This window comes from Lasioglossum baleicum, chromosome 8 (assembly GCF_051020765.1).
Source record: "Lasioglossum baleicum chromosome 8, iyLasBale1, whole genome shotgun sequence".
Classification (NCBI taxonomy): Eukaryota; Metazoa; Arthropoda; class Insecta; order Hymenoptera; family Halictidae; genus Lasioglossum; species Lasioglossum baleicum.
In genome coordinates, this window is record NC_134936.1 from 9,891,741 (window position 1) to 9,905,534 (window position 13,794).

The following is a 13,794-nucleotide window of genomic DNA, read 5'->3' on the forward strand; positions in this document are numbered from 1 at the left end:
ACTTCACTTTACCGGACTCAAAATTAGTACCTTTCATGATGTATTTGGTATGTAATCCAGTAGATTTGTACTCGGCGCGGATGCTGATCGAAGTTTCGTTCCTCTAGGATCAATAGTTGAGAAGGTATGGTCGGTTAAAGTTGAGCATTTTTGACGGGTAAGGGCGCCGCCACATTGGTTTGTAGTCACGACTGCGAGCCGCTTACCTAACCAACTCAGCAAGCGGCGTGCGAACGTCACTACAAATCAATATGGCGGGCCCTTACCTGTAAAAAACACTGCAAATTGCTCAAGTTTAAGGAAGCATAACTCCTGAACCATTTATCCTGCAGGATCGAAACCTCGATCTGCAGTCGCCCCGTCTACAAATCTACTGGATTACATACCAAATACATCGTAATTCATAGGAAAAATGAACAAATTTTGAGTCCGGTAATGTAAAGAGCAGCCAAAGAATTTAATATAGTCTTCAGCTTATTATGACTGTTATAAAAGAAAATTTAGATCTATATGGTTGCTGTCTCTTGCACTTGATGCCAAAAATTTTTATTTTGCATAGAGATTTGTACTTTAGTAATAAGATTCTATTAACCCTCGAATGGCATCCATTCGTTCAGCCTGTTGGGTCCATTCGGACACTGAACTGCAAATTTTCTGTCTAAATTATGATTGTCCAGCAGCCAGTTCAAATCATTAGCTACCTGGACTAGGTCCATTACGAAGATCAACGTTGATCCAGAAGCTCAAACATAAATTCTGCTGCTATTATTAATTTTATCCTTATCTAATTATTAATTTTATCAACGATATGCACAACATTAATTTGAATGATCTTTTCTAGCACGCTTCGCATTTTCCATCGAGTGTTTAATGGCAAATTGTGCAGCGATAAAATGCACCGTCCGCGTCTGGCCAGAGTGCACTCCAGTTTTGACGCAGTACTACTCGCTATAGTGCGCGAGGAACGATCATGCCAGCGAAGAAATGTGCTCCTGGTGGAGGTCGAAACCGGGGTCTTCTCGTTCCTGGCTGATTCCAGGCAGCATCCTGGAAGCGGCGATTGGACACGGCGGTAGGGGTAGCCGCGTTGCGCTCCGCGCTCGCCAGGATGTGCAGGCACATGCACAATTTATAATGCAATTAGAGCCTCGGATGGTAGCGCTCGGATTTATGGCAGCTGGAGAATCTACCGTCCGCGCGCGCGCGAGAGCAAACGATGAAAAAGGAGAAGAACTTGGCTATTGGAGAAAGCGAGACAGCCAGCGGGCTGCTGAGGAGAACGCGAAGGCTATATTCTCCTGGAATGAGTTATACGCCTCCCGCGGTTCCAATACATTATTTATCGCTCGGCTTTTCATTATTACCGCGTGCTGCTCGACGCTGATTCAGCCACGAAACGCGGTTTCCGGCGGCGCATCCGATCTCGATTTCCAGGCCACGCGATTCTAATTGGTTGTACGCGGCATTGTTGGCGAGTCTGTTCCCGAGTCGTCGCCGACCAACGTTCCTCCAGCTGATTTAGGACCGTCGAGTGGATTTATCGATCGTTAATGAGCATGACGCATAGGGCGTTGACGATCGACACAAATCAAACAATCCTACCCAGACCTTCTGTGACAAGTTGCACGGCGATACCCCTAACACGAGGGTAGCTGTGGTGAGCAAGGTTCAGTGAATTAATTTCTACGGTTCTGCTCAGTAAAATATTACGAAAAAATTCATGAACATCCTACTGGACTGCAGCCATCACAGTGAATTTTTTCAGATTTTTTTAGAAATTCCAGAATCTTAAAATTGCGGATTTCCAGAGTACTAAAAGTGACCATTGAACGTTACTTTATCAAACTAACAAGAACGCGTTTGTCCAAATGTTTAGCCACTTTCTTAGAATAGTGTGAACTGTACAGTGATTGGCACCCTAAGCCAAAATCGTAGTAAAAATCTGTTTATCTTTTTTTGGAATGTTTAAACGAGCTTAACTTTCTATTATTGTAAGCTAATAGAGATTTTTCAGCAAAATCAAACAGTTTTACGAGTCAAATCTTTTGGTAACAGTCATTGGCACATTTCTTACAGTCATATGTGGAGCTCCGTTATGAGACCTTCCAACGTTGCTTTGAAATATAAATAAGAAGCAAAAGTGCCAATAACTATATACCCAAAGAAATAAATTTATTGAATAATCTATAAAATCTATAAAAATATTAGATCCCGTAATGCAAGTGTTAAAATTAGCGAAAACTGACCACAAAAATAATTCAGAGAAGCCTAACCAATTTCTACCACGGTTAGCCAAGCGCATCAACGAAGAGTAAAGAGCTAAAACAAACAGAGTCATCAAAAAGTCAACGAATGCACGCTTCTCCTACGAATAACGACGCCTCGGGCCGACGAATCGTTAAATCAATTTGCCATTGTAAAAAGCTTGGGGCCTGGTAGTCGTGTGCGATCGCCAGGCCAAAAACAGCGTTTCTAATAACGAGCTGTTTCTTCGGGCAGCGATGCGCGTTAACGGTACCGGCCCTGTAAAACACTTTGCGCGAGATGAGCGTTGCCCCGGGAGCAAGCAAGTACCGCGGACCGCTCCCACAATTGACAGGGGCAATTCGGTACGGAATCGCCGGTTAATGACACGCGAATCTATCTCAGTGGATCATCGCCAGGCTCCTTATTAGGCCAGACCGTGGCAGGCAAGGTGCAGTTCGTGAGCGACCGAAGAAAAGAGAGCCTCTCTCGGAATTACCGAGAGGTGAGCATAGTCTTCTGATGTCATCCGGCACGGTACGAGCAATACTCTAATGACACGTCGCGGACGATCGTCCTGGAATACACTCCTGGACAAAATGATACCACCAGGATACCATCTTTAATTTCTCGAAAACTGTGGTCGTTGCAAATGTTCGATTTCTGAATGCAAATGTCGTGAACTGTTTCAATCAAATTTTCGACAAATTATATGATATTTTCATTGAAAAAAAAAACTTTTTAGAAACCACGTTTATATTAAACTGCACTAAGAAGGAGAAAATAATTTTTTTCCTGGTTCTCCATAATATCCCGAATCCAGTCAAATGATTGATAATATTTTTCCCCAAAATTTTAAGCAATTAGTACAAAATTTCTTCTGTTATAAAATTAGTGTCGGTATAGATAGAAAAATTTAATATTTTAAATAAAATCATGACATTACTGACTATAAATAAAAGCATGGAGCGCCCACGAAGATTACGTCAATGTAGTTCAGCGCTCCACGCTTTTATTTTTATAGTCTTCAATGTCATGATTTTATTTAAATTTATATTAAATTTTTCTACAATTTAAAAAAAATGTTATAACAGGAGAAATTTTGAACTAATTATTTAAAATTTTGGGGAAAAATATTATTAATCATTTTACTGGATTCGGTATTTTATGGAGAAACAGGAAAAAACATTCTTTTCTCCTTTTCAGTGCATTTTAATATAAGCGCGGTTTTTAAAGAGTTTTTTTATATATTTTCTTTTCTACTTTTATTGTCACCGGAAGCAAGTGTGTATACAAAATATCAGCTATGGGAAGAGGTTTAAAATTCGATTACAAGATTTGACGCATGCAACAATACGGCAAGTTAATATAAGTGTGGTAAAAATAGTACAGCACTATACACGGACTCATTTTACAGGTTGAAGCTTCTACTTTCACGTTCATTTTTATATCAAAAATATTTTTGCATGATACAGCAACTAGGAGAAACTAAAGACACTTTTTTGGTTGAAAATGATACAAATTGAAACGTGGTACAATTTTTTACCTAATAAAAGTCTTGGGATGGCTAATTTTAGTACGTTTAATAAAGCCACGATAGAAACTAAGCGTTAATGTAAGGAAAACATAGGATACATCGTACTTTTGACCAACAGTGTACATCCTTTACTCGGCTAATATCGTTTCCTTGCATATCCTTGAAAACTGCTTTGCGTCTGACATTTATACTTTTCTATCCGACGCACCGACAAACTCCGAGATTGCATGGTAATTGGAGGGAAGTTATAGCGATGCGAAACCTTGGATTTGTCGTACATATTCATAGAAATTGATTAAGAAGAACCTTGGACAATTTGTATGGAGAATCCCGTTGAAATTGTTATTTTACGAACATCATTATAATTTGAAAACTTGAAATCACTGTCACAACACATTCATATTTATTGTTTCAGTTAACATCAAATAAAATCCAAGCGAAATCCGAGTTAAAATATTCAGTATATTTCATTAAATTCTTTTTGTTAGCCAATCCAAAATGTTTCACCTCAAAAAAGACGTATTAGGGTCCGTAAAAAAATACAAAAAAAAAATTCTCAAGTGCTTCGACTGGCCCTTATATTAGATAATTTTTTTATACTGAAAAAGCTTGCCACACCCCTTAAATTGCTGTACGAAGGAAAACAAATCTAAAATCTGTTGATCATTCACAAAAAGTGGAAGGGAACTGTAACCAGGAGGCGATAAACAAACGATTTTTCCATATTGCAACCGGTTCCCGATCGGACGTACGATCTCCGGCGTCGCGATCTCGGTGAGCGTGGATCGCCTTAAAACACAAGCAAGTTAACGTCTTAATTAGAGAATGCCCGGTGCTTTGAGCAGCAACCAATCAAACCGGAAACAGAGGAAGTCCCGAAGGTCTGTGGCTGATCGAGGATCGGTAGGCTGGCCGAAAGAAGAATAAGAAGCCAGGAGCACAGCAGCAGCAGGAGCGGCAACTGCAGCAGTAGGAGAGAGGATCCTCGACGTCAATCACGATTACGGGATGAGTTTTCAGCGCGCGTCTCATTAGCCCACGCCCTCATTATTACGTTATCAACGTCCCCGGGCTCGCATAATGGCCTCTGAATATATTTATGAGGGTAATCCCCGCGGCCGTTCGCGGCCATACGAAAGCCGCGCGCCGATGCCGGCCTCGGACCGTAACAATAATCCTTATATCCCCCACATAATTGTGCCCGCGGAGGATTTATAGAGCTGGTCCGGGCACCGATCCTATCTAACGATCTGCCCATTGAGTAGCCGACCTAGGACGCCACGAGGATACAAGGCTCGCCCCGGGAATGGGATTCATTCAAAACCGCGAACACGCCGGAGAGCACCAGAAAGTCGCCTCTCCCTCTCTCTCTTTCACTCTTTCTCCCTCTCTTTCTCTCATGTCCGGGTCATCTAGATTCGACCGGGCTCGCGTCCGTGTTCCTGCCTTGATTGGTTTATCGACCCTTCCCGAAACACTCACGTGATTCCGTGGTCCCGAAGCAATTTGGTTGTCCGACGGTTTATCTGATCCGAAATGATACATCGGAGCTCTCTCTCTCTCTCTCTTTCTCTCGCTCTGCTTTTATTGTTCGCGCGGCCCACGGTGTGATATTTTACCGATCTAACTAGAAAAAATATATAAAAAAAACTTTTTAAAAATCACGCTTATATTAAAATGCACTAAAATGGAGAAAATTAGACATTAGTGACTGTAAATAAAAGCGTGGATTAACCTAATATAACTATCTTTCTAATTTCATCCGCTGATCTGTTTTATTTTAGTTGAATATCAATGCATTGTAAAAGTAAGATGAAAGAAAACAAGTTATAAATTATTAAAAATTCCAGAAACTATCTGAACACTTAAAATAAAAATTAGGAGCAATATTTTTAATTTATTGTTTAATGTAATCTGGTTTTTTCATAATAAATGTTGCGTTCTATCTTTATTTTCTTTTGCTACTATTATTATGGGACAAATTAAATTCATCAACTGCTACTATTATTATGGGACAGAGGGAGTATGTATCACGTTGTCCCGAAGGGTCTATTGAGATCCTTTGTACGATTCGAAAAATACTCGTGAACGTGAACGTTTGCCCGGTTAATACAATGGTTAACTATAGTAGAGCCGAGGACAGAGCATGCAGGCAATATTTCGCAACAGTCAATATCTATCAATCAGTCGGACTGTCCCCATTTTCAAAGATGTCTTTATCCTCTCGTCGTCGCCACACATCTGCCTCTCGATTCGTTTCTACAAAGATACCATTAAAAGACTTGGCAAAGGCTTTCAGGATGGGGACATCCGTTTCACTCGAGAGAATCGATGCACTGTACGTCCTGCTTATGTGCATCCTTGCCTCTAATTACCTCGGATGAAGACATCACCATAGTCTCGGCGATTCTCCCGAGAGAATCCTAGTTTAGCCACCACGAGAACGAATCGTTTTGTATGCCTTTATGTTTCGCCGATTATTTATTATCTTTACGAGCACCGGTCATTATTCTCGCGTTTATGGATGGTCTCATTACCTCTAATGACCTCGATATGCGCCACCATACGATGCGAATTAGAGGAATACGGAAAACTTTTGAATCTTGCTGGAAATGTTGTTTGCTTATCAGAGATTGTTATTTATAGACATAGTTGATGCTTTGGATAGTTCGTAGTATTAATAAAGAACGATATTGCTCTAGGCATATGCCATTCATTTGGAAGCCTTAAGTTAGGTTACGCGTAGTGTGGAGAATCTGTACGTGATGGCGCTTCATCGTGCATTGAAGTCTCCAGAGATTTATTATGTTCGAAGCTCTGTATGATTTTTACCAGGTACAAAACAAAAGAAAATATATTTCACGTTGATGTACCTGACATATTAACTTGAACAATGTTTACATGTTGAATTAAAACACACAATTTCAAACAAACTTTTAAAAAATATACTAAGAAATATTTAGAATTTAAAATCCTTACTGACATATATTATTTTATCAGAAAATATAGAATGATTAGAATAATTGTTTCAAAGCAATATTTATACTACATGTATTTCATGTATAATTGAAGTATATTTAAATGATACTCTTGCAATTTCATATTTCCTATGTTTACAACCATAAATGCATAACCATATTTTAACTTTCTTTAAACAATTTCCAGGATTATGCTAGAAAGTATGTACTGATAAAAATGTGTGAAATATGTTACGACGTAGATCCGCAACATCCGAAGGAAAATAATTTCCTGATGCATCAATGAATTATGTCACGAGTCTAAGCTGACCCAGTCTCTGGCCAGTTATAGTGAAAAGAAGCTAGTGCAATGACTCACCATTATGAAGTCTGCTTTTAGAGGTGCGTAGGTGCTCGATAATGGAGGTGAGGGGTCTGCGGCCACTACCGCTGCCACCCCCACAACTCCAAGGGGAGTCACGCTCTGAGCCCTCCGCCAGGTTGTCACAGTCCTAGAAAGAGAAATCAGAGAAAATTAGACAGAGACAAGCAAGGATGACGGAAACAGGCCGCCATTTCCCACGGTTCACCACGATTCTGTGAATTCCGGTGTCCTCGTGTACTCACTGAGCAGGACGATTCAAGTAAAAGCTATGGGGACTCCCATTGACTGTAATAAGGAGAGCGATGGCGGAACTATATCTTGTGGGAGGGACGTGCAGTCTCAATGAACAGTTCAAATACAACCACCCCCTACTTCTGAAGGTACTTACTGCATGTAAATAACAATATTATACGTATGCACATTGTACAATGGCAGTACACTTTGTGAGAAGTAATCGTTTCACCTAGTATTATACTTATCATTAGACTGCGGATCTTTATGCATTTATGGGACATATAAATTTTCAGGAAATGCCAGAACATCAAATTTGATAGAATTCAGTACGATTTTTATTTGTTTTGGATCTAGAAAGGCTATTCCATTAAGAAAAGAATTTTATTTCATTTCACTTCCTAAAAATTTGTCTATAAAAATTGGAGATTGCATGAACATCCGGCTGTCTACTTATCATATAAACTATTAAGATGGAGTGGGGTAAGTCCGTCTACGGGGCAAGTCCGTTAATTGGTTATTTTTATTATAATATAAACCAAATTTCTCTAGCTTGTATTTATTATTGTAGTATAAGTTAGTATTAACTATTCTACATAGATGTCGCCCAAGAATAAAGGTGTTTTCCTCGCTTAAATCAACCAATGCCAAACAGTCACGTGCGAAGTACACGTACAACTTTCAGGTTACCCTGAACGTGCAATAGTTTACAAGTTATTAATATATTCTGTGTTGTTATTTTAGGTAAGTGCGACAAATATTGATGTAGGTTTACATTAAATAAACCGTTTTTATTGTATTTTTTTACATTTATATTTTTCCAACTGATCGAACCAGAGCGCCAATAACATTAATTGTAGCTTTTTTAAATTTATTGAGAAAAACACTAAGATGATCTTGCCCCGTAAATATTACTACACGCGGCAAGTGCGTACTATCACGGTGGGGTAAGTCCGTACTGTATGGGTAACTATAAGACTAAACATATAAAACTAAACAATATGCAATAAAAAGTATTTTGTAGCAGGCTTGATAATAATTCTTTTCTTGCCCCGTAGCACTTGAAACAAGGATAGAAAGCATTTTTAACTCTCAGAGACGGACTTGCCCCATTTTGGGGGCAAGTACGTCCTAGTTGACACTTTGTACACAATATCCTATCAAAATGATAATTTTCAACCAAAATTATAATCCTACATGATACTAATTCATCAATAATAACTGTGGCAAGAGTTTGATGCCAAGAACGTTAAGTTTTTACATACCAGACTGAAAATATATCAGTTTAAACTCCTACTTTGCAAAAACTAGGGCAGACTTATCCCACTCCAGCTTAATTGAATTAAAGAAATCAAATAGAGCAAATTTTGTTATTTGATAAAAATTTGTGGATACTTCATAATTAATTTAGAACATTTGTTACTGTGAAACAAATTCATGACAATGTAATAGTAGCTATACTACAATATACCATCGAAATCACTCTGGAAGTAGTCTACAGTCGATCAAAGCATATTACCGTAAACCAACAATTTTTCCAGCGCCACGATTCAGATACTCCCGGCTCCGGAATCATATTTATGACAGAAAAGAATCCCATAAACCATCCGACAGGTTACGCCTCCTAGGGTCAGGTTAATCTTGAATCTCCCCGAACCGTTTACGCACCGGATCACCATAAAAATGCAGTTAGAAAGCCACGAGCCCTGAACTGGACGTCGTTGCCTCGCGGGGAGGAACGAATTTAATCAAATTTAAAACCGTTAATCCTACTACATCATATTTCTCTGTACCTACCTCGTGGTTGCTCGGAAACAACCATAACTGAACAATTTTACCCAGTTCATTCGTTAGCCTAACTATAAACACTGTACGCAAAATTACACTATTTTAAAGTCAGTTGAACATGCTGCATACATTTGTTTAACACGTATATTTATTCCCCATTTAATTTTAAAATTTTTGGTGTGTTCTTACCACAGTTGGGAAAAAATTTAATTTAAATAAAAATTTTTGCCCAACTACGCTTCTTACGGACAAGTATTTTGTGGTGATTATAAATTAATTTAGGCTTGATGGATAAAAATATGCACTAAAACCATGATTATTGATCTTTGTAGATAATGTTGAATGTTGATATAAGGGTTAATACGTAAAAATAAGTTAATCACGTAGGTACTAAACCATGATATTATTTTAATAGTGGATAGTCAGCTAAATATCTCCATCGCTTGTAAAATGTTTACTTTACATTTTTCAAATTGATTTAAAGACGAAGAAGTTATATGTAGAATCCTGGAAATACTGAAGAATTGTAAATGCAGTAAGATCGTGACATCTCTACAGTGACTAATGGTTTTTCATAGAAGGATCTTCATGTTTCAAGTATTAATGGATTCAAAAACCGACATAAATTTTTCCGCATGAAATATTGACACTGTTATTTAGTAAGTAGGACGACGCGTCGTTATAGGAATAATGTTCTACACGGACGAAACAAGTCTTAAATTCAGTTACTTTATGCTCTGCAACATGTATGCCGGTACTTATAAGTCAACAGTAACATATGCGACCCTCGGCGTCCAAACTGACCAACTTCATAAATTCAAACGCGGAAAAAATTCAGTGTTATAAACATTGCCTCGCCAAATCCTACTTTTGATCAACACATCTACGAACGTATTAATCAATCAATTATTTTAAAATAGTCTGCCATTTATAATATATAAAAATGCGACCAAATAAAAGGTATTCGAACATAACTTATTGAATAATATACAAGAATGAAAAAGGTAAAGTTTAATCATTTTCATTTAAAGATAAACAAACGAAAATTCTATCTAATTAATCTATTGGGGTGGCAAGAAAGTAATTTCGGTATTTTAAGGTGAAGTAAAACCCAATTTTTGTTTTTTTATTCAAGCGATGAACTTTAATTAATAAAATATTTTCTTATTCATTCTTTTTGGCAAAAGATCATCGAATAAAATGGAAAATATCTTTCATTGCTTGAATAAAAAAAAAATTGGGCTCTATTTCACCTTAAAATACCGAAATTACTTTCTTGCCAACCCAATAGTTAGTAATGATTAATTTCCAAGTTTGTTACAACAATTGTGTCACCCATAAGTATATGACTGGCAGTGTTAAACATGTTCGAGCCTTTATATAACAAAATTTCCCAGTTTGTCACACAACATTATACGAAAACAATTAATCCTTTGATTTCTCTCGAATTATTAGGTTAATCATACAGATACACAAGATCTCGATCCAGCTGGTACCTCGCCTCTCTGCCCGGCCCTCGCCCGGAAGAATTAAAATCCTTGTTCAATCATGGGTTCCCTTTGCGTTCGGTCGCCGATTAAAAAGCGCCCTTACATTCTGCGGCTAATGACGCATTAAACAAGCCCGCCGGTACTAGGCGGCGTCATGAATCATCGCCGGGGTCCGTCCGGCGATCGTGTACTTTTTCCCGATCGTCGTACGTTACCGATCGACAAATTCCCTGGTTCCGGTCCCCCATAAATCTGTTCGGGGATCGCGGCGAGGATTAACACCGCGCTGGCTCGGAGCTGGAAACGACGGAAGGGAAGCTGAGGCAAGCGAAGCAGAAAGGAAGAGAAGGGATCGTTCTTAATACTAGTTAACATCAGAATGACGAGTTCTAATACTTTTAATTTACAATTATTTAAAATGTAAAGATGCATCGATGAGAAATTACTCAACAAATTTATTTCTTTGGGTATATACAGGATGTCTCAAAATTCGGAAATGGGAGATCATTTGAAGCAACATTTTCCTTTGCAAAAATGACGTCCGCGGCTTTGTTAAGGAGTTATTAGAGGCGTGTTGGCACAGTCGGCCAATTGACAGTTGGCGCGCCGGGCCGCGCTCTGATTGGTCCGTGTTTCTCGTTAATAATTCCTCAACAAAGCCGCGCACAACATTTTTGCAAAGGAAAATGTCGCTTCAAATGATCTCAGGAACCCCCCATTTCCGTATGTTGAAGGAATTTTGAGACACCCTGTATCATAAAGGAATGGCTACAGATTTAGATAGACACATTTTTGTTATTTTTATAAAGTACTGGAATTACTCCATTTGTCACCTACCCTCTCTCTGCCAGAACTGGGTTAGTAACGTGACGAAGCGTGGGGAACAGCGTCGTAGAAGGGGAAAGGTAGAGTGGGAGATCCCGCGCTCGTACGAGTCGGTAGTGGGGGTACCTGCTCGAGCGTTGGCAGCTGGAGAGCGATCAGTTGCCCTAATATATACCGTGGAACACTTATTATACGTTGAGAAATTCTTTGACCGAGTTTAGCATGGATTTGAAGACTGAAACTATACAACGAATCCCTAAATCTTGATGAAGAAGAGCAAGGTATCTTATATTACTCCAAAGATGGCAGTTCAATCTCTAGAAAAATTCGTGAAAGGTTGAATTTCAAAAGTGCGTCGTAACGATTTCATGAAATTATCCGTAACGCAACTGTGGATGATGCAAGTTATTAGAACCATCGGCATAAGTCGACAATCTTGCAAGAAGGAAAGGGAAAGGGAAGAGAAGGGAGAGGGACGGTGTTAGGGACGAAAACGCGTCTTATCGTAATACGATCGATAAAACTGGATCCTCGCGGACCGTTGGCGGGATCCAGGATAACGCTGTCGGGCATGACACGTCTCCCAGCCGATAAACGAAGCCCCCACAGCCCACGGGATCGGCGAGGAAACTCGATGCGAGATGCTCGTCGTCAAGGGCTGCGGATAATCGACTTAACGACGGGGCTTAACGACTTCTCGGTAACGGTCCCGAACGGGCTTCGTCGTCGCCCGGCATTACGATCCGCGGGAATTCTAAACTTGGGCCTTGTCCGCCGGGGCCCCGGCCGATCCGCAGACTCTCTAGCGGCTCTATAATGCACGGGCGACACCGCCATACGTGTCATGGGGAATCGATCCGATCCGGTTGTAAGCCGACCTAACCATAAGTCCGAGAGTGGACCGGGCGTGCTCGTCGAACAAGAGTACTTGCCTCCCCGAGCCACGGAGAAACTTGAATTCGAATTTATTGCGGGCTCCAGGAATGCCCCGCGACGCCGCACTCGCTGTCCAAAGTGGATAATCAGTTCATTCAATCGAGCCCTCGTAATTTTCATAATTTTCAAGAATTGTTGAGGAGGCGTGTTTTGTTAACGATCAAAACAAACGTGACTTTTGGCATTTTTTAGAAAAGCTCATTGACTTTTTTCTTTAAATACAGTTTTCTTTGAGTGAAACTGGTAATATTTTTTTTTATTGCAGTCTTCAGAAATGACTGACTAACAACCTCTGCATGTTTTCTTCACACAAAAACGCATAATTGAGTTTTAACAGTACAGCTACCGGGTACTAGAAGAGGCCATTTTACATTATTTTGTGAAAATAAGATGAATGTACTTGTTCCGATTGTTAGCAATTTTTAGCAAATAAGTAAATTTAAAGAAGAAAATTGTTTTATCTCCACAATGCCAATAATCGTGCTGAGTTTGAATCTAACGTGTCTGGTCATTACTTACCGTTTCTACTTACTGCAAGTACGAAATGTGTGCTAGCCCTAAAAATGTGTGCACTAAAAATGGATACTTTACATTACTTTGTAAGAAAAGCACGACTTTATTTATTCGTGTCACAGTATGCTAAGAAATAAAATTATTAAATGAAATTCCTATTTGAATCGCCATCGACATTACCTCTCTTTTAATAAATACAGTATGTGCAGCCGCAGCTTGATAATGACAAAACAACCAAGATAATGTAGAAGTGAGTCTATGTAAAACGTGATAATGATCCTTGAGTCATCGAAACGTGATAATTATTGGAGAATTGAGTGCTCGCGAGAGGATCTTATTCACTTATTTTCACTCGCGCTCTTGCGGTTATTATATGCGGACGTCAAGAAACGTTCAATTCTTAAATTGTAGCTGTAAGGTACAATCATAAATTACAATAATAAGGAGCGTACGCAAGATAAAGAAATAAAAAAAATGAAATATCACAGCGCTTTAGGCTGAGTCTGCTACACGTAGCATTACTCGTAAGTCCAATTAGCAGACCCCGGGCGAAACGCTTCTTTTCCTCAAACATTCCAATTTAAATAAACTACCACAATTTAATGTCTTAATTAGTATCGCTAACTAGTGACCACCACGACGTCCAACACAATAAAACAAAGCGTGCGCTGCGGTTTTTTGCCGGTTGACAAAAAAGACCTCTATGGAGAGCGAAAGAAGCTGGTAACATGCTACTCCTTGTATTCATTATAATTATGTAGATGTTTATTTTGCATAAATATCCGCAGTCTATTAACACCAGGGGCCAAAAATAACAGTTACTCTAAAATTTTCTACGATAAAAATCACGATTATTATTGAAATTGAAGATAATGTACACAAAATATA

The 13,794-nt window shown here is 39.2% G+C and overlaps 1 long non-coding RNA gene across 1 annotated transcript in view; it reads right to left on the minus strand.

Annotated features, from left to right (window-relative positions):
• LOC143211080 (uncharacterized) overlaps positions 1 to 13,794 on the minus strand; it is a 179,081-nt gene that overhangs the window by 89,175 nt on the left and 76,112 nt on the right. The window contains exon 3 of the long non-coding RNA XR_013009384.1: positions 7,118 to 7,250. This is a non-coding gene — a long non-coding RNA (uncharacterized LOC143211080). The remainder of the gene's footprint in view (positions 1 to 7,117; positions 7,251 to 13,794) is intronic.